The following is a 21,020-nucleotide window of genomic DNA, read 5'->3' as shown; positions in this document are numbered from 1 at the left end:
TGGTTGCAGCAATCCAAGTAGTTTGAGCTGGAGTCATCATTTATTTCACCCACCATCAATGCTAACAGAGCCAGAATGCAGCAAAAGGACTCAACAATCAAACCAACACAAAGCTGGTACCTTCCAGAAAATGCTTTTTTCTGACCATTCTATCAATTAAATTGGAAAATGTTTCCAGGGCTCTCTCCCACCCCTCTTATTTCTCCCTTCTTCCCTGTTGGACAATCGCAAGTGGCTGACAGCTCTACCCTGCCACTAACTAAATAGAAGCCCTATTGAAAAGCATCAAGAGCTCTGTGTTCCCTCAATTTAATATCCCAGCACCAGCCAAGCAGACACTGCATCCTGCCAAGACAAACATTATGTGACTTGGCAAAAGGGGAGGGGGCAGTTTCTGGAAACAGCCCTCCAGTCTAAACTTCTTAAGGAGTCAATATAAACATGCTTTTATAAAAAAGGTGCTGCCTCGTCTAAAAAACACAGATTCAGCACAAAAACACTATTACCTTTCACCATCTCATGTTAGTTTAAGGTGTGTTCAGTTCAATGACTGTGCAAAACCTGCATCACAGCTACCTGCTGCTCACTTTTTAAATCCAAAGACGAAAACTTTTTGGAGCCTCATTGAACACTCGTTGATTTATTGGAAGAATAATAAAAGCAAAGAAGGATGCTTTGCCTGCAGCACATTTCCCTTTGCCTGCCTCCACCAAAACAGAGCTACAGTAGGTGGAAATTGGTTAGAAGCTTCCTACATTTGTAGCTCCAGGATTATAACTTCAATTCACTGGCTGGATGCCATTTCTCATGCCATGTAGGATCCATATTTTGTCAAGAATCAACTGATTCTCTGGGTTTCGTCTGCAAAAATACACCAGAAACTTCTGAAGTTGTAGCATTTGCCCCAGGATGCCCCTCTTTCAGTTCACAACTATCAACTGGAGGGTATATTGGAGTTGATATGCTGGAGTGTTAGTTTCCAGAATTCAGTCATGTGCGAAGTACGCATCCCTTTATTTAGGTCTGAGCACACAACAAGATACATCACACAGCATGATCTGATGCTAATTCATCATTGCAAGTGCAGACTGTTACTTTGTGGCACATGGACAGTGTCTTCTTTAAGCCTCTGCTGCAAACAGGTACCTGATCTGACAGATCAGGCAGCCAAGGTGACTTTGAGCCTGAGTGAGGCAGGGCCCTGCTGCACCCCATGGTCCATGGACAGGGACCCGTACACCCCAGCATGGAGTCATACAAGGGAGCATAAAATTTTTTAGAAGCTTAAAGAAGGAGATAAGCAAACAAAAAAAACTGCACAACTGTGCTACATAAATCAGGGCTATGTACATAAGCTGGCAGGAGAATTCACTCACTCCACAAGTTTTTTTTTAACTGGGCATGACCTGACTCATGCAAAAAAGTAGAAATTGGGCCAGGATTTTGACAGATCATTCCAGTAGATCCAGGACTGATGGCTAGCTGTAGCCTTTCTGCAAGAGGCCTTTCAGTCTGCCTCATCATGCCACAGACACCACTGAATGTGGGGGAAGGCCAACCAGCTCCTGACAACAGTGGAAACAAAGAGAAAGTTACATGAGGTGTTGCAGTACCAGCAGCCCATCCCTGATGCAGTTTTTTGCTGGGGTGACTCAGAGGGGTCATTTACCTGAGCATATGCACTGCGTAAAGCATGCACAAATATTGTGCCTGTTAAATCACTACAGTGGGGCAAGCTATTACCTTGTTGCAATAATTGTGTATCACTAACCTAAGCAATCAAATCCTGACACCCATAGGAAAAAAGAGTCACATTTCAGCAAAGACCTATCATGCAAACACAACAATAACAGTAATAAAGAAGGAATATCAGAATATAGTCTACCACTAAACAGAACTATCAAATAGAAACACATTTGCAAAGTCCTGCAGCTTCATTTACTGAGCTAACATGGATCCACATGTATTGCTCTGATACTAAAGGATCTCCATCATCTACTGGGGTTAAGACCTGCGGCAGAATGCCTATAGATGCGTTTCTGACAGCACAGATATATTTTCCTGGGAGGGAAAAGATATAGTAGATATAGAATCTCTGCCCAGCTTCCCACAGCATCTTTTTATAGTGAATATTCACAATATTAGTGCTCTGTACCAAACAAAAATTATTAGCTCAGCCATCCGCATAATACCTTCCCAGCACATCATACATTCAGAAAGACTTCTGTGGATAGATGGAGTCAAGTAACTTAATACGTACACAAGTCCTGTTACTTGTATATAACATACATCTGGCAAACGAGGGAAGAGTTGTCCTTCTGCTCGTAACACTACTGAGATACCTGTAATGCTTAGCTACTTTTTAAATCTTTTTCCATTTATTCTTCTTTCTGCAGTTTTTACTTGCCTAACTTGCACAAATCAATATTTGTAATGATTAATCAAAATAGAGTGAAAACAAATATCACACACTTTCTTCTACTTATGACACTTCTGAGTAATTTAGACTCAGTGGTCTGAATTATTTTTATCACAATGTTGTGTACAATATATAGTACTGATCCGATAAAAGTTGCTACAGGTACTTGAAAAATTACAGAGAGTACATAGAAGATTTGGTATAAATATAAAAAGCTTACCAAAGTGACCATAAACTGCATTCATTTCAAATTCCAAGCAATTATACAAAATTCAAATTCATTAAAAATGCAGAAAAGCCCAGTCAAAGAGGAGGGTACAGGCCATCGCTCTGCCCACAGTCTGTGTCCCTGCACACTGCTATCAGTATTGCAGATAAAGGAAAAATAAAACAAGCTGTTGTATCTGCAGGACAGACCATGGAGACAGAATGGGCAGCTCCTGGGTTGTCCCTGACCCTGCCAGGACCCCAATTCCTCACCCCTGTGTGTGCTCCCTGAGAAAAGGGAACTGGTATGAACAATCTTTCATGGCTTGAGTAGGCTTAAGAAAATGAAGGTGACAGAAAATGAGATGGACAAGTAAAGACCTAGAACCACACAGACAAACAGCTGGAGAGTTGAAAAGCCTGCAGCATGGACGTGGTAGCTGGACACACAGCCTCACTCTTTGATGCTGATCAAACAAGCCCTTCCCTTGTGCATTTGGTCGTGCAGCTGAAAACATGACATACCAAGATTTTGACAATACTGATATAAATTAAGTTGCCACCATACAAAGTTATGAGCAGACCAAGGTACACAGATAACTTCCTATCAGAAGGAATCTGTGAATCCAGGAGACGGTGCCATGAACCAAGGAGGGTTTGGTTGCTCAGAGACTGCCACCTGCACCTCCAGCAGAGCCTGCTCCTCACTCACGTAAGGCAATCCAGGCCCCTGCCAAGGTTTGTCTCGCAGGGTTGGCATGAAAGGGGAAAAGCTGTCCAAAAGGACATATTTCTCTCACTACACATCTACTGCATGTTAAAGTATTTATGGCCTCAACATACTTGGCATATAAAAAAAACACTACACATTAGAAGAATGCTGGAAAAATGTAATATGGCAGTACTCTGCACATTTTGAGACACAGATGTTATTGATACATTTGCTGAGTGCCCACAGAGGGAGAGAGGAGCTTCACAGCTCCCCCATAGTTGGGCCTCCAGTCCCCATAGACCCCTCCAAGGCTTCCAGGGCTCCGGGCTTTGAGGCAGAGCATGCAGACTTGCTGGCTTCTTCAGCACTGGCACCCCTTGAGTTATTTCTAGTACAGCACGTTGAAATTCAGCCTCCCATTTTCCTCTTCAGAAAATCAATGTGATATAAAGTCCACATTACATCACATGTTTTGTGTGTTGCAGAACTTCTGGCAATGCACTTCAGAATTAAAGCAAGAGCTCCTGAATCATTTTAGTCTCAGTTCTTGAAGGCTATTAAACACGGAGAGCATAGAGCAGCATTAAGATTTTTCTTACTAAAGAATGTCTCAGAGTGGTATAACATTTAAACACTAGAATCCATTTTGAATCAAATGAAGAATTCAAACACTACACAGGTTTCACAGCCAGCTGAATTGTCCATACCATGGAAGTTTGTCACTAACCATCTAATACCAGATTTCAAAAACAAAAAAAATCTTCTGCAGCTACAAAGAAAAATATTTGTTCAACTGAATACCAGGACAAGAACTCAGAAACAGCATGAAAACATAGGAATGTTTAATATCCTCTTCCAAACTACGGACACAATTTAGGAATAAGAAGCTGAGATACACTCATACTAAAATACCAAATGTCAAGCTGACCAGAAACAATACCCATTTCCTTAACTAAGGATACTTTTTCCTTTGGCTAATAAACTCATTTTAAATACAAACATGTTCTTAGTTTTAAAAACATCTCCCAGTCTCAGTCTCATCTTAATAATAATAACAATAAAAAAAAAAAATCACTAAGATTACTAATGTAGTTTCACACTGCTGTGAGAAGTAATCTAGTCAAAAGCCATGCACAACTGACCATTTTGCAATGTAGTAGAAAAGTAAGAACTAAGAAAGCAATGAGGGGATTGTGATGTCTAAATGGTCCATTAATACAGTAAAAGATGAAATAGAGAGGTCAGAGAATTAAACAATATTGGTTCAGATCAGAAACAGAGTGTCTTTCATGTCTGTTTTTTAAAACGAGGTCTTTAATCAGTGCCATGATTAACATAAACCACAGCAGAAACAGCAGGCTTGAACCAAGACATTCCTCCAAACCCTCCAGCCCAGTACAATCCAGGAGTCCTCAGCTGGTGGTGAGACTCTTAGTGAAAGGCATGACCTACAACAAACAGGATACCAGGATGGAGAACAAAAATAGATTGATGTTCCTGCAGAAATCTGCAACCTCATTTAACATGTACAGGGCTTAAAATTAAAATTACTCCTTGTTCATCTCTATATCCGATGTGAAAGCAGAATTCCTTCCCTCAATTTCTCCATGCTCCTCCAAGGAACCAAAGCGCTCTAAATACACTAATTGACACACCACTTTAAGGAGCAAAAGATATTCGGAAGAGCCACTGAGCTAATGAAATTCTGTTTAATTTGCACAGAAGAAAATGGAAACATCTTACTGGGTCATTCCACAGGAGCTTTTTAGCCTCCTCTATAAACATACATAAGTAAATTCCTTTATGCCAAAATTTCTCATTCTTGGTTTTAATCCAAATGTTTGGTTTCTTTTTTCCTCTTTCAGAAAGTCTAAGAAAAATCAATAGAACCCCTTACAAGTTATATGAAAGTAAAAAGAAAAAACAAACTTTGATTTTATGTGGAAAAATGTGTTCTTGGAAAACCTACACAGATCCATTTTAACTGCAAAACTGGCAGACAAAATGCTTTGTCCTTAAAGTAGGAATTCCCTTAAAGTAAGAATCCCAAAATGTTAACATCTCATGATCAGGAGGATGGAAAAAGGGACACTTGAGGTCAGCAGCACCATGCCTACTGTGGCCCTCAAAAGTAATTTTTATTTATCTGCAATGCATATGCATCAGTCACGAATTATGCGACAGAATTATCACAAATTACAAACATTCCAGATACTGAATAACATCAATTACTGTATTAAGCAATGCTGTGGTACCCGTGAGGTCCACTCTGCCCACACAGCATTCATTAGCTGGCTGATGAGGGTCTCATGCTGCCATCTCCCCAGTTATACACCACACTTTACATCACAGAGCATTCAGCACTGTGGAAGACTGACAAACCCGAACATCTCCATCCAACACTGACCTCAACTCTATGATCTTCTAGTGGAGGCGTGTCAAACTTATTTTCACTGGGGCCACATCAGCCTCACAGTTTTTTGGCCCTCAAAGGGCCAAATGTAACTATTACATTTACATTCGGCCATTTGAAGGCAACCAGGAGGCTGATGTGGCCACCAGTGAAAATGAGTTTGACACCCCTGTTCTAGGTCATTGGGTACCTCAAGTCCTAACATACAGCCAGTGTGAATCAGTGAGGTGGGTACATCCCACTTGGCACCCACCAGAAATTCCAGCAGCAAGATGCTTCACGTGATCTTTCAGACCCCTCCTGCCTTGTTTCTACTGTATTTATGAAGTAGAAATTCATTATTTTTTACCTCATCTTCACTGAGTCTATAGGCAAGCAGGCTCATACAGGGACTTGACTTTGGACTGCTCCCTACAGAACTGGCTGCAGTTTCTCTCCCCAGGGAGCTTCTTCTACAGGTCATTTTCCCTGGACTGTATAGAAAACTAATTATACAGCTCTAGACTATTAACTGGAATAATTTACACGCTCCTCAGACACAATAAGACACCAGACAGCTTGGCTCAACCTTAATAAAGTCTACTTCCACAAGTATCAACTTAGAGAGTTTGCTAATTTATGTTGTAAAGAGCACACAGATCAGCTTTGCAAAGTACTTGGGGCTTTCACCACAGTTGGAAGAGCTGCACTCACCAGTTCTTTGCTACACAAGACTTAATGCTGCTGGCAAGCTACTAATTGAGATAACAAAGAAGTCCCTACATAAAACACGTTCCAAGATAATATAAAAGTCATTCGAAGCCAAGGGTGAAAACCTGGCACCTCCTCAAATAGAAGTTAAACAGGAAACTGATGGATTTTACTCTGAATGGAAATATTCTGTTGATTAAAAGCTAGGAAGCACCATTTCCAGGTATTGAAATGCCAAAACTAGTAACATGTACATCAAACTCATTATGTCAAATTGAGTCTACATCTTTGTGCAAAAAACACCCCATGATAAAATCTCTCAAAGGAAAGGCAGTTTTAAACATTAGCAATTTAGTCAGGTTAGAAACAAGAAAAGCAAACGACAGTGTAATCTGTATGAGGTTAAAAAGTTAATTTACTGCTGCATGGTTGCTACTTTTAAAAAATAAAGTCCAAGTTAATTTATTAATGTTACTAATCAAGTCACAGAAGTAGTCTATGAAAACTAAGCATCAGAGTGAAAGCAAATATTTCACCCCAATAACAGGAACAACAGTGCTTTAGCTTTATCCATCATTTCAAGAAACTCCTGATGAAATACAAGGTCAGGAAGCTGAACTAAGTTTTATTTCCATAACTCTTTCAGAGCCTGAGTCAGAGAGCAATGATTAGAGTTTCAGTGTGACCCTCTGAAAAAGCTAAGAACTTTTATGCCGATGATTAGTTCCTACAACAGACAAACCTATCTTGTCTGCATTCCACTTTTTCATTTTTTCTCAATAACCCTGAGTAGTATTTTCTTTCCCGTCTCTTTTCTTGCCCTCTTTGCAAACCTCAGACCATCCAGCTCTTAGGTCAAATTCCAGATACAAGTACAGCACCGAACAAACAAGGAACATCAAAAAAAGGCATTACTGAATATGGCTTTTTTTATCTCTAACCTAAAAAAGCAGTTTCAAATTCAGTATAAGCTATACAGTCAATAAGAACTTTGACAGGGATTACAAGGATTAAGCTTTGAGAATGTTGACTATTTCAGTATGTATTTACTTTCTTTTACTGAGATACATACTTTACCAGATGTGATATGCGAAGGCAAAACGTGAATCAGAGCCCAATTCATGTGTGCTATGTGCGTTATCAAGGGTACACAGAAGTTATGCAATCTGGTTTTTATTACTAAAACTATTAAAAAGGGTTTTACTTAGTAATTATACTAAGCTTGGGTTATTTTACAAACTGTTAGCTGTGAGTCTCCACAAATAAAAAATTTAAGAAGCATATGCTACTTTGGTAACAAAAAGCAAAAATCCACAAAGGAAATTCTTTGTCAAACTGCCTTAAAAGCACTGTTTTGTGAAAATGCTTTAGCCAGGACTAAAAGGTGTGATTCAATAACAGCTACAAAACAGATACCCAAAGCAGCACCCAGTCACCAGTGATTTGTTTAGAACAATTTTTTTTTAAAATCACCTATGCCAGGCACAGTATCACTTGAAGGAGCTCAGACCCACTCACTGATAGCTCTGCACCTCTGCCAGCTTATCTTCTACACATCAAACAGGGAAGTGGTACAAGAAAACCTCCTTCTTGACTTCTGAGTAGGTCTTCACACTTTAAATGGAAGATACCAGTAGAGCAGCAGTACCTAGAGCAGAAAAGCTGCAAACAGGGGCAACATGCACGTGCCCAGTTTTCAGCTTCACAGCATGCTTTGGGCTCTGTACTACCGGTCCCATTTTCTGCTCCTGGTCTCATGAGATAGGACAAAATGGAGTGTGTTACATCAACCTGTGAATAGTTCAAGCCCCTAAATATATTGCTTTAAAGGGATGAATTACACATAAAACCACACTCTGTCAAAAGCAATTTGTCAAACTCAGAAATAAACTGTGAATACATGTCTGTAAGTTGTGACAATAAAAGTTGGGACACTTTAGTTTTATGATGAGTCAGAGCTTTTTCATGCAGACTTTCTACAGACACCTGTTCCTAAATCCCTTTCTAGGGAAGACTACCTAATCAAAACACCTCCATATTCAGCATTAACATTACCAGTGCAGCTTAAAATGCAAACCGTCTGTTCTCACTTGCACCTAAATAACAACATACTGTGAAGTGTCTTAATTCACGTCCAGATATTCTCTCAAATCTAGAAAGAAAAAATGAGACTAGCACCACTGTTAGACTTCCTAGCACCATATTTTCCACTTGTGGCACTTAATTGGTGATTCTGTAGGACATACACCTTTTGGCAAACCTGGGGTAGTTCTTAAGTTCCTAAATGAAAGAGTTTGGAGCTTTTCCTGTTGGACATTCCAAAGAGGCCCCAGGAAGCCCCCCAAATTGAATCCTTGCCATCTAAAGAGTATGTAGGCAACTTGGATGTCATCAATTCACATCACTCAAATGCCAGACTGAACTGACTTCATCTCCTCTTCTCCTTCCAAATCCCCAGCAGATCACTGGATGCTCAGACGTGTTTGACAGGAAGGCAGCAGCCTCTTCCTCTACCTCGTACCTCCCAGCACGTGAGCAGCACTTTGCCCGTTTAGTGTTGATGCTTCTGAAAATCCAGTTGCTGGATCACCTGGTGCAACAACAGCTCATCCAGCCATTTGCTTCCAATGGACTCTTCGTTCAGGCAAAAAGCCTGGGCAGTTTGTTGCGCAGATGATCACTCAGGAATTTCAACTTTCTACAATCAGGTGAAATATTATTCAAAGCCAGCTAAACAGTTATGCCTCTCTGAATTCCAGGTAAGGCTGTTTTTCTAGTTTCTAACCTGCTTACTCTTTTGTATCATAAACCAGTGTTACTTTTACTTGCTTCAAATGTGAATTTTCAGGCAGGACATCATGTTCACTGCTGCTGCTACAACACAAGACATGCAGAAAGCCTAGAAAAAAAAAAAATCAATATTAGTGAAGTGCTGCCTAGAAAACACAGCAGTTTTGATGCCAGTCATCTTAGCTCTCCTTAACTGAACAACAAGGAATTATGCAGGACTGTCAAAGAGATGGGACTGATTCTACTTTCACCCTTGCTTTCAACTATTTAATAACCTTCCGCCACTCTCTCATGAACACAGAGTAAATGGAGACGGTGTTTTAAGTTAAATATCAAAACTCTACTTCCAGTTACCAAAAAGTGTTTGTAAATGCTCCCTATGAGCTTACTCCATAAAAAGCTAAATCACTTTCACCTTTTTTGAATGGATATAGTCCAGGGAAGAAGACCACAAAAGTTCTCTAGTAACCAACTTCCTCCAAAAGCTACAGAAACACATAGTATGGCACTAATGAGACACTAAAATAATGCCTTTCCCTGGACACAGCAGAAGTAAAACCCACCCCTTTCCAAAGGCACGAGACAAGGAGCATTTCCCCCATTCCCCTCAGTGCATCTGTGGCTACAGATCCCAGAGAGGTCAGGAGGCTAGTTTTCAGAATGAAGCATTTATCCATAAAAGTTCTCCACTCAGGTAGAAGAAAAGCTCACTGCTCTTGTCAGCAGCTATTGTAGCTTACCAGTGAGGTGAGAAAAAAATCTCATCTCGTGCAGATTTGGAAAGAGCCTTTTCCCAAAAGAGATGGGTGCTCTCTGCTACCAAGAAAATATCATCTTTTTCTCCAACTAAAAAGGGATTGTTGTCCTAAAACTTTCATAAGACTTGCGACTGGGCGGTCCTCTAGCAGGTGAAAAAGGCATGAACTCTCCTAGGCTCTAAACATTTGCTACGTGGAGTCACACCTGAGGAAATAAAATTGTCCTCCTTTGAGGTGCCAGCAGATGGGGAGGGCTTTCAGCTCTTATTCACATCAGTCACAGCAGAACAGGGGCTCAGCAATTCACTCAAAACATTTCAGCAGGTATTTATTACAATTTATGTGGACTTCAAAAAAAAAAAAATCTTAAAAGACAAACAGAAAGCTGTGAAAAGTGCAGAAAAGTGCAGCTGTAAATGTAAATCAAGGGAACCAATTCAGTGCAATAAAGGAAGCCTTATGCATTCACAGATTTTTTCTGTCTGTTTCCCTCAATTTTCCCAGACCCCAACAGCTGTTTCACAAGTAATCTTAGTCTCTAATCTCTTATTTTCTTACTGCTATTATCCACCTACTGCACTGCGGGCATACCACCTAACTCCCTGCGCAGTACAAGCATGGAAATAATCCTACCTGAAAAAGAATCCTTCAAATAAAAAGATCCTTCCACAGATAAAGCTGCATTTGATACAGTTGCTGATAGATAAAACAACACATTCTTGCAAAAAACATGGACAGAGATAGTTCAATTAGGCAGAAGCCCAAGACCACCTCAAAACCTGACAGTGTTGGCAACTTTAAGAGCAGTCTGCTGGAAACTATTCCCTTATTCATTCCAACCTTAACTTCATTCTGTGAGAATCCATCTGCAGAAGTGACTCCCAAGAGGAAAATACCCTTTCAGCCTGCCAAGAAAAAAAGTGAACACCTTGTACAGCACCATCCACTAAAACCACTCCATCCAGAGCCTCACTGCCCAGGTGATCTTTCAGAGGGAGCTGGAGATGAAGGAAAGTGATGAGCTGATTATTTGTGTCATCTCTATGTCCCATGAGAAATATGCACAGTTTCCACCCCATCTAACATTCTAAGTTTTGTCCTAGACTGAAGAAATAAGCTCCAGAGAGGGAAAAGAAAACAGGAGAGTTTGGAGCCAGCATGAGAACAAGGTAAGGTATTTCCAAGACTATTTTACTTCAGCAGCTCATTTCTTCAGTCCAGTGCCATCAGAAGAAGGGGACAAATCTCAGACAATCATGGCTCTCAGGTCTCCACATGAAGTTCTAGGTCAGAGAAAATAATTCAGAGGCCATCTGCTCCAAGGGACCAGAATTACAAAGTGACATGAAACCCAGAGGGCAAAATATAATTTTGACATATTTGAGATCTCTATTAGACCTTAACATCGAAACTGCCAGAAAAGTGTCTTGTTAGTAATTTCTGTCATTTGAGGATGACTATTCCCAAGCCTCTCTGTTGTCCAAGAAATTTACTTTTGTTGAATGAAAATATGACAGATGAGCAAGCAGTTCCCAAAATACAGAGACTGCACAAGGCTGTCATCAGGATGGTGTAACCTCTCTATACATGGGTACTGACTGAAAGTTATTTGCGACCCAGGACTACTTCCAGGATGGTCCTGCAAGACATACATGTGGTGGTGTCCATGAACATGCATGCAGAGCTCCCTTGCATATTATACTCCTTGTGTCCACCCTGAATTGCATGTAAACCACAAAGGAAAAGATCATCTTAACTTCCAGCTATCTTGTTTCTACAAGCAAAGCAAGTGATGAAAAGGAATGTCCTGAGGGGCAAGGTCAGCTTGCACTATGGTCTCCTAAGGTTTCTCCAAACACATTTTGTAACAATGATTTCAAGGGGAGTGTGGGAGAACCTGAGCCAGGCTAGCAAGGCTGCTTCTGTTCTGGCACAGCATTTCTTCTCTCTGGAACCTTAAGGGAGCCTTGTTAAAGGCCTCAAAATACTTCTCATTAACAAGAACGGATGAGTCCCTCTGCTGTTCTGCAATCCCTGCTCTGATACCAGTCAACAGAAGAGAGGCAAGATGAACCACATTAAAAAGTGCAGGAAAAGAGGTGGAACTCACATCACCCTCTGGCTTGCTTCTGATCCAAAGAGCTGAAACCTGGAGGACGGATTCCAGTGGCAGTGCCACAAAGGAGAGCAGCAGGCTTCAGTGCCCAAAGCCTCCTGCTGCAGGGGGGTCCTTTGCCTGCTGCCTCCCCTCAGACAGAGGATGTTGTCCCTGTAGGTCCTGCCCTCTGTCTTGGACAGCAGAAGAAGGTATGGTGTCAGCAAAAGAAGAGCATCAAAGGATGCATCCTACAACACACTTCATCATTGCTTTTACCATGGAGTGACTGCAAATTAATACTGAGGAGACTGAGATGGGATGCTACAGCAAGCTGCTGCTAAACCCTGAAAGATTAAGGAAACTTCTTCCAGTAAGTGAAAGCAGCTCAAGTCTCAGACTAACCTCATTTTTCAGCAACATACTACCTAATCACAAATGCCAGCAGAAGTTAATTTACTATGCAGCAATACTTATGAAATAAACATTGATGAAATGAGTACTGAATTTCACACTGTGTTGCTATTCATGAAAGAGGTTAAGAAAAAAAAAAGTGCCAAGATGAGGACACTAAAAATTGGTCAGTTTTTAGATCAAATACTGATGTGACACCAAAGCCAGCACTAGTAATGCCAACTCCACCACACCCACTGCTGCCTCCAACAGAGGCTGTGAAGTGTTCAGCATCCGTATGTGCCCCTCCTTGGCTCTGCACAGTCTGGAAAAATCTGGACTCAGGAGTAGACTCAGTGGTATTTTGAGAGTGAAATTAAGGGAAAATGTTTCTGTTGGATTACACAGAAATAGGGCAACCTTTTTTTTCTTCTGCAGAGCACCCACACCACAGAAAGCCTAGTATAGGTGTACTCTACATACCAGGACAAAGGAGAAGCTTTGTAAAATTTATTTTCTGTTAACATTAGCTTAAGAAGGGCTGTAAACCCACAACTGTTCTGTAGGGACATGCTGTTGTAACATAAACTCAGAACTGTCCAAATCCATGCATGCAAGATGTTTATTTTCACATATTCATAGCCATAAACAAGCATCCCTTTCATAGCTTAACCACTTTCTCAACTCTGTAAGCTACTCCAGCAGTGGCACGAAGAGTAAGCAAAGAGAGATAAGAACACAGTCATTCTGCTTTTTAAGACACACAACACCTCCAGATGGGTACACATGGACTTAAAATATACTACTTTTACACAGACTTCCTTAAAATATGCCACATGAAAAATATTTTTAAAATAAACTAAAAACCTAATAACTGTTATTTTCAATTTTAGCTGCCACACTACCCTTGAGAAGCAAAAGGTTTCTCTCTATGTATGATGTTCATACAGTCACATTCCAACACCTGAGTGGGGAACCTGTGCGTGAGGAGGGCAGAAAGACACCAGTGGCTTTACTGGAGAAGGGCAGACGGACTGAGTGGGGAAGGGATTAGAGGGCAATTAAATACCAAGGAAAGTCGTTCAATAGGTTTGTACTTCAAGTACCTTCTTTCCTGCCAAAGCCAGGGATATGAAGCTCTCTCCTGCAACAGAGGTCCAGAAAATGCATTTGTGTTGACGTAACGCTTCCCTTAAAATGTGAAAACTGTAACCTGTCTCAGGATCTTCAAAACAGCTACAGTGATTTTTAATAAAACCAGGTTGGGGCAGTCCTCACGACTTACGACAGATACATACATAACTATTACCTAGTAGATTTAAACACATTTTAAATCTGTATTATCTTGAATTTGTTAATGCTGCTAAATGGACTACTGTGAAGCCAAATGGACACAGCATAAAGTGATGTGGTTCAGACATACTTTTACCTGGATAGTAAAGTGGAAAAAATTCATAAATATCCTAATCTTCAAATGGATGTTCTACTAAGTAAGAAAAACCTAATTTCTCAATCAAAAATAACTATAAACACTTAAAACAGACATATTTTTTAAGTTGGCTGTTTTTTCCTCCCACTTTTTTTCTGATCAAGCATGACTTGCACCACAGCATAAATTAAGAAGAAACTGGAAGCATTTAACCTTTGCACAGCTTATATAGGAGACTGCTGAGCTCCTTGAAAAAAAAAAAACACTTTAAAAAATTCTGCAGTGTCCAGTATGCACAGGTAGGCATATTCCCATGTATATATGACAGCAATGTTGCACACAAACCCTGGCTGGGGCCCTGGAAGTTCCATGTCAGCTCCAGCAGCCTAGGATTTGGTCAGCAATCATGAGCTCTGGTTTTAAGCAAGGAATTACCGTAATCAAAGCAATGAGGGGGAAAAAGTTAGTTACTTCAAAGGTAAACTTCAAATACCTTGCTGAAGTCTGCTTACAGTCCCAATTGTTGCTCTTTATTTCTCTCACAGAGAAATCATGCCTGGTGAAAGGTACTGGAGAGAAGAAAAAAAACATTCTCAAATCTTCCCGTGATCCCTTTAGTCAGAAGGGCTTTTCTTGGTCCTGATTAATAGTCCAAAGCCCAAGTGATCTGTAATCTATCTGCTGATCTTCCTCAGTGGTTCCCCTCATTCTGCCACTGTACCATCATGCTGCATGGATGTGCAAAGTACTTCACCTATTTTATTTAACTGTGTCAGGCCACACTCCCAGTTTTTCCTTATCCATCATCATTCTCAGCACCCTTTACAGAACAACAAGGAAGCAGAGCTGCTTCCATCCCTCTCCACACAGGAGGAAAACAGCTCTTGCAGGAGGGATTTCTTCAGATCAGTGAGACAGTCAGGCTTTTTGCTTTTGTTCTCCATTTTAAAAAGCAACAGCATCATTTTCCATTTGGAAAACCTGTTACCCAAACTGATCGCATATTTCCATGCTATGAAAGATATTTGTGTGGCTACTTATATTTTGGCCCAATTTGATCTACTTAAAAGTCCATAGCAGTACTACTGTATAGCTGTTCAGCTTTTCCTATGACTGCACAGTTCTTGGAACAAAGAGAGATGTAGCCCGTTGGAAAATTTTTATTTCAGAGTAGGACTTAGAGGGTGAATCAGCCTTGAAAACATAAAGCATACAACCAAGTGGAATCTCTGAGTATAACCCTTTTTACTACTTCCTATTTTGTACAATAAATACAAAGCACAAAGGTTTTCCCAGTTGACCATCCTCAAACAGGCAGCCATGAAATTGGTATCAACAATAGGTTTCTAAAACTACCTGCTTAAGCAAAGAAATTTTCTCTGCATCTCTGAAAAAGAGCTTTCTTTTCAAGTAGGTTTAATCTTACTTAGGGCATGGGCCGATGTAGTAGTCCTGAGGAACAAGGCAGGAAGCAGAGATGGCTAAGAGCTGAGCTGGGACTTGGAAGGCTTATGTGGGAAGAGAGATCTTATGTGGGAAAGGGTAATTTATTCTAAAAGAGAATGGGAGAAATGCAAGGCAGAGGGAGAGAAGGAAATACAAGGACTAAAGAATCAGCTCCTCTACAAAGCAAGGAAAAATCTGTCATCAGCCCAAATCTGGCCCCATTAGAAAAACTTATAAAAACAGACAAAAAGAAATAAATGGAGCTTGAGCAACCATCTGCATAAACTCTGACTACACTACACAAAGTAATGATGAAATATCTACTTTATTGAGTGACAGCTTTGAAGAAAGCTAATTAGACATATTAAAGGATCTTATATATTTTATTACTTTATACTACATTGACATTTTACTTCAATTACCTATCACCTCCCTTTTCAATACCACTTCCCTCAGTGTTGTATGTATAAAGCCTGAAATCCTGAATAAGCAACATGACAGTACTGCATTTTCCTAAGTTCCTCAAACTTTTGAACAATTCTCTCTACTCTGGATTGCTATGTCTGAAAAGTCTCTATTACCCTCTAGGAAGTGCTACATACTCCAGAGGTGACTGGGATGAAGTCCAAGCCCAGCGTGACAGTGACCAAAGGCCACTGACCCAGCAGCTTGCTCAGTCAAATGGGGAGGACTGGCTGAGGTTACCAGACGGGACCTGTCACTCCAAAGAGGCATCTGCAATATATCCAGCCCAGTTAATAAGTCTGCAGGGCTGCCAAGTACAGCAGAATACAAGTGGTGAGAACAGGCATGGCAGGTTAAGGGAGTGCACTGCAGGATGTAATTACTGTGGAAAGTGCACAACAGGGCAAAGTAACATGAATATAAGAACGTTAAATCAGTCTAAGACACTGCTGCCATTTGCATAGAGCAGCACAGAGTCAGGATGTGGTGATATCTCCCAAGCCATTTATCATGTTTTCCAGTGTTTCACGCTCCCAGAAGTATTGGATTACCAGATGTCCACTCAGCCACAGTCTGGGCAGCAGAAGCGCACAGCTTCCCATGCTGCTCCACAGTCCTACAGCCAGGACTGGGAGAGACCTCTAGGGCTGAGGGAACGATGCAATTTTGAGCCTTGATGCACATCTTATCCCATCTGAGAGCACACACACCTATGCCTGCTGCGGCTGTGGTCCACTACCCACTCATCACCATTGCACTGAGAAGTCAAGATGATTCAATGACCTTCCCACAGCAGCCCTGCTCGACAGTGGTTCCCTAATAATATTATTTAGAACACTGGAAATTAAGCTCATCAAGAGTTTCCCATGGTCTATAACCAGATGCTCAGCAGCAGTTCAAGTGTTTGTCTCCAAAATGCTTTTTTAATATACACAAAAAAAAATCAACAGCTCCTAGAAAACAACTGTTTCTCCATTTAGTAACATCATTTTGCCAACTTAGGGGAAATAACACTGAAACAATACATTAGTACCAACATGTGAACATGAAATAAGCCTTTACTTGAGTCTTGATGGAGCAACACGTAATAAAAAGGATTTGAAACAAATGAAAATGCTCTGAAACTGCTTAGATCCTGGTATGCACTTAACCACATGCCTGAACTTAAGCATATTTTTGAGGATTTTCCTGAACCAGGGCTTGAGTCTTCGTGCAAGTATCTCTAGTCTGAAATACTCCAGTCTGTGCTTCAAACATATTTACGAAAGGAAAGTAACTGTGCACATCTCTGTACATCCTCCCATTCAGACACTTCAAGTAACTCAATCATTAATGCAAAGCGTACCATAATCACTGAGAATAGGGAACTCTTATCAGCTTCTTTCCATGAAGGGGAAAGGTGAAAATAAGATGCAAAGACTAACATTTAAGAAGTCCCTACCTTCAAGAAGTCTGTGCTAGGGGACTGTCATGTCCAATGATCAAAACCAAACTTTGAGGACATGTTGAAACTCCCAAAATACAAACAGCTGAACATCAACTTGTGCACTGACTTTAATGGTGTCAAAGACACTCACAATTTTATTCCCATTTTCATATCCTTAGAAAAAACGGATGACAACAAGCAAATGAGGAATAATTGGTCTCAAGTCATAAACCTGAGCAGTTGGTTTTTTTTTTGTCTTTGTTTAGTTTAGTTTTGTTTTCAGTCCTGACAGTTGGTCTGTCTTTCAGGATTTCGCTGTTTTAAGAGTTGACCATTAAATGGCAGATAGACTACTGAAGATGTTTTATTTGCAAACAGGCGTACCCTTAAATGAGCATACGCAACCCTGGACTTGAAAGCCATGGTTTTCCAGTAAACACAGCAAATCACATTTTACCTGGTAACTCAAGTCAAAGATTAAAGATCAACCATACTGGCTTTAGCCCTTTCATTTAAAACAAGTAACATTAATGCTCTGGAAGAAATGTAAGCCAACATTCACACTTGGCAATGCCTAAATGTCAATATAAACCAGATCACAGTAACAAGGACAAATATGTCTGTAATGACATAATTCAAAATGTAAGTACAGGCTAAACGCATTGCATACCAGCAACGGTTTGGAGCTTGTTAAAAAAGGAAGAAAGACAATTGATGAACTGAAGGAATTTTCTCTACTACAAAAATGTAGGGACCAATTTAAAAACTTTTACTTTGTTATTTCTAAATGTGAAGTTTGTTGTGCTCTGTTTCTTTACAATCAGAAACATTTGTAAGGGATTTTTGAAGCTAGTAATTTTCTGCATCTTCCACAGCAGATACAGCACTGCACCGGGCATAAGCAATTTGTAAAAACTGCCACCTGCAAAATCTGCTTTGAACTTAGTTCCACCTTCTTGAACGTCTTGCAATTATTTTCCTTCTTCTCTAAACCATATGTTTCTCTAGATGCATACCAATACTGTCTCAGCAACAAAATTACCACCAGGTCAGAAAAACTTCAGTAGCTTCTGAAACGTTAAGCCACTAAAGCCCTCATAGCATCTTGGCATCTTAGAAGAAGAACCCTACCACATGAATTAGACACAAAAATACTGTCCAGAAGATGAACATTAACTTGACCTTGTTTAGGAATCTACATTAAACTTATTGAGTGCAGACACACACAAAACACATTCCCACAGTCATCCAGAAGAAAAGGCACCATTATCTGATTTACTATGTCAGATTGTATTAAATTTAAGTATATCATGAGTGTTTGCAGGATCTGATCTTTATACGGAGGACAAAAGTGAAGATGCTACTCATGTAAACAGGGAAGGGGCTGGACAACTACTTATGCAGGGAGGCTTGCAATAACCTTTAATAATACGTACTCCCCTTTGTAAAACTGAGATTAATGAGATGAACAGCAGCAGAGTACCGAGGTGAGATGTTACTGCACAGGCACTAAAAGCAGGAAGGGCGCAGAACGAGACATGGGAATGAAAAAATTAAAAGGCTACAAATGCGTCACAGCCTGCAAGCATGGTCTGGGCAAGCTGAGCCTTGTTGAGCCCAAACAACTGTATGTACTTCCATCACTGCAACATACTCTGCCTCTGAACATCTACTAAACCAAAGCCAAATAAAGAAAAGGTGAAGAATGAATCAGTGGACTTAAATCCAGGCTGCTGTCTGTGAAACTACAATTTCACTATCTGCAGATCAAAGTTATGAAGAGCTTGTCTCCTTTTACCCTTTTCTGACACGAGATGACAGGCTTCAGTTTCTCAAGCCCACAGAGCCCAAGGATGCTGTCCCTTTCAGCTGATGAATGTCAGCACAACGCAAAAATAAACGGCTACAAAAAATACCACGTTCTTCACCAGCACTCTTCCCTTCCCACTGCTGGATCAATATTTCTGCATTATGACAGCACCATCTTAACTTCAAAACGCTGCCATCACAGGGCAAGCTTTAGTATTAATAACATGAACATAGCAGACAAAAGCAGCAGTAACTACAGTAGGAACCAGCAATAATTACCAGAAGGCCAAATTCTGCAAGGCACTACAAGCTACACAATCTTCCTGACATGATACAACGCAGGACTTCTCCACATGCTATCTGAACTCAAGAAGGATGATTTTGCTTGATGCCTGTAACTCAGTTACAAGTTTTGCTGCAACTCTAGCAAATATTTGATAAGCACTGTAAATATTGTAACAAAAACTGCTATTGTGACCAAAACAACAGGAGAAATGTGCCATAGAAACCTGTGGAAGCACAATCTATCTGAAAGACAGCGCTACCCATAAAATATCAAACCCAGTCAGTATTAGACAGCATTACAAATCCACCTGACACGTTTTATATATGAAAGCTATTGAATTCTCCTCTACTAGTGCAAGTGCCAATTATTCCATGTATTTACAATTAAGCAACCAAAATTTAGAACCATTATGTTTCTCATGACCATATGTCTAGTGCTGAGAGCAAACATTAAACGATATGAAATTCAGCAATGTCTTTGAAGTACACTTCAACACAGTACACAATTTTGCCTAGCTATCAGCAGGTGTCTTGCAAGTCATGATTAAAAATCTTATGCACAAAAAAAAGTTTGCAAGGCCTTTCACTAGTGTTGAGCCAAGTATTCTTTTTCTGTTACTTATAATATGAAACTTCCTTTATAAGTTATACACTCAGCAAACTGCTACAACAGTAATTGCCTTTACTTTCCCCCAAAACATAAGGACCTACCTGGCTACCCTTGAGAGTGTCTAAATTCTTCTTAAGTCAAAAATAAATCTTTCCAATAGGCACATGGCCCTAAAACTTCTCACTGTTGTTCCCGTTTCTGTTAAGCAATGTTATTTCATTCTTCACATCTTTAGGATACACTGAGGATCACATATTCTAGCTTGGTTGAGAGACACACAGTACAGCAACAGAGAAGCCAGAAATGCTAACTTCAAGTTAGTTCTGCTAGCCCCCTATTCTTTACTTAGGACACTTCTGACACCTGCTGTCTTCTCATACACGTGGAGGTTTGTGAAGACAGCGACTACTTCATCTCAGTTAACTCAAAAAAAACCACAAGCAGCTTGTCAGCCACATGGCAATCTCTGCCAAAGCTGCTGTACTCCTTAATCTAATTCCTTTTAATCCAATTTATTGTCTTACTGTGCTGTCTCACTTAACACAAAAACTTCATTCAGGATTACTTCTAAAACACAGCTCTCAAACCCAGTATCTCATTCATTCTAAGAACTACATCTGAAGCTATATCTATCCAGGCAAATGTCCGCACGGCCTTTGAAAACACAGCACACTGCCAACAGATTCTCCTAAAAAAAACAAAACCAAACCAACAACAACAAAAACAAACACCCAAACAAACCCCACCAAACTGATGGTAGTTGATAAGCTCAGATGTAAATCCCACTAGTATTTTCTTTCTTTAAGTAAGGAAAGCCAAGGAGTTTTGGTTGTGCATAGTCCTAAACTCTGAATCAGGAATCTGAGACATTTATGCAATGTTTTACCTGAAATAAATTATGTACAGCAGAGACACGGAGGTTTGCTAGACAGTACTTATTGCAAAATGGAATCAAATCATTAACATGTGGCGGGAAGAGGGAAACCTATTTCCAAGAAGGGATACGTGTTGCAGACCTGTTGATATGATTCGTCTCCTGAATACCAGCAGAGTAACCAGTATATTAATCTTCC

The 21,020-nt window shown here is 40.3% G+C and overlaps 1 protein-coding gene across 1 annotated transcript in view; it reads right to left on the bottom strand.

Moving 5' to 3' along the window:
* Positions 1–21,020, bottom strand: part of ADAMTS3 (ADAM metallopeptidase with thrombospondin type 1 motif 3) — a gene marked incomplete at both ends in the record, with an annotated part of 129,455 nt that overhangs the window by 98,427 nt on the left and 10,008 nt on the right. The window lies entirely within an intron of this gene.

The sequence above is a fragment of the Nesoenas mayeri genome (assembly GCF_963082525.1).
Source record: "Nesoenas mayeri genome assembly, chromosome: 4".
Classification (NCBI taxonomy): domain Eukaryota; kingdom Metazoa; phylum Chordata; class Aves; order Columbiformes; family Columbidae; genus Nesoenas; species Nesoenas mayeri.
This window is presented reverse-complemented; position numbering and strand designations above follow the sequence as displayed.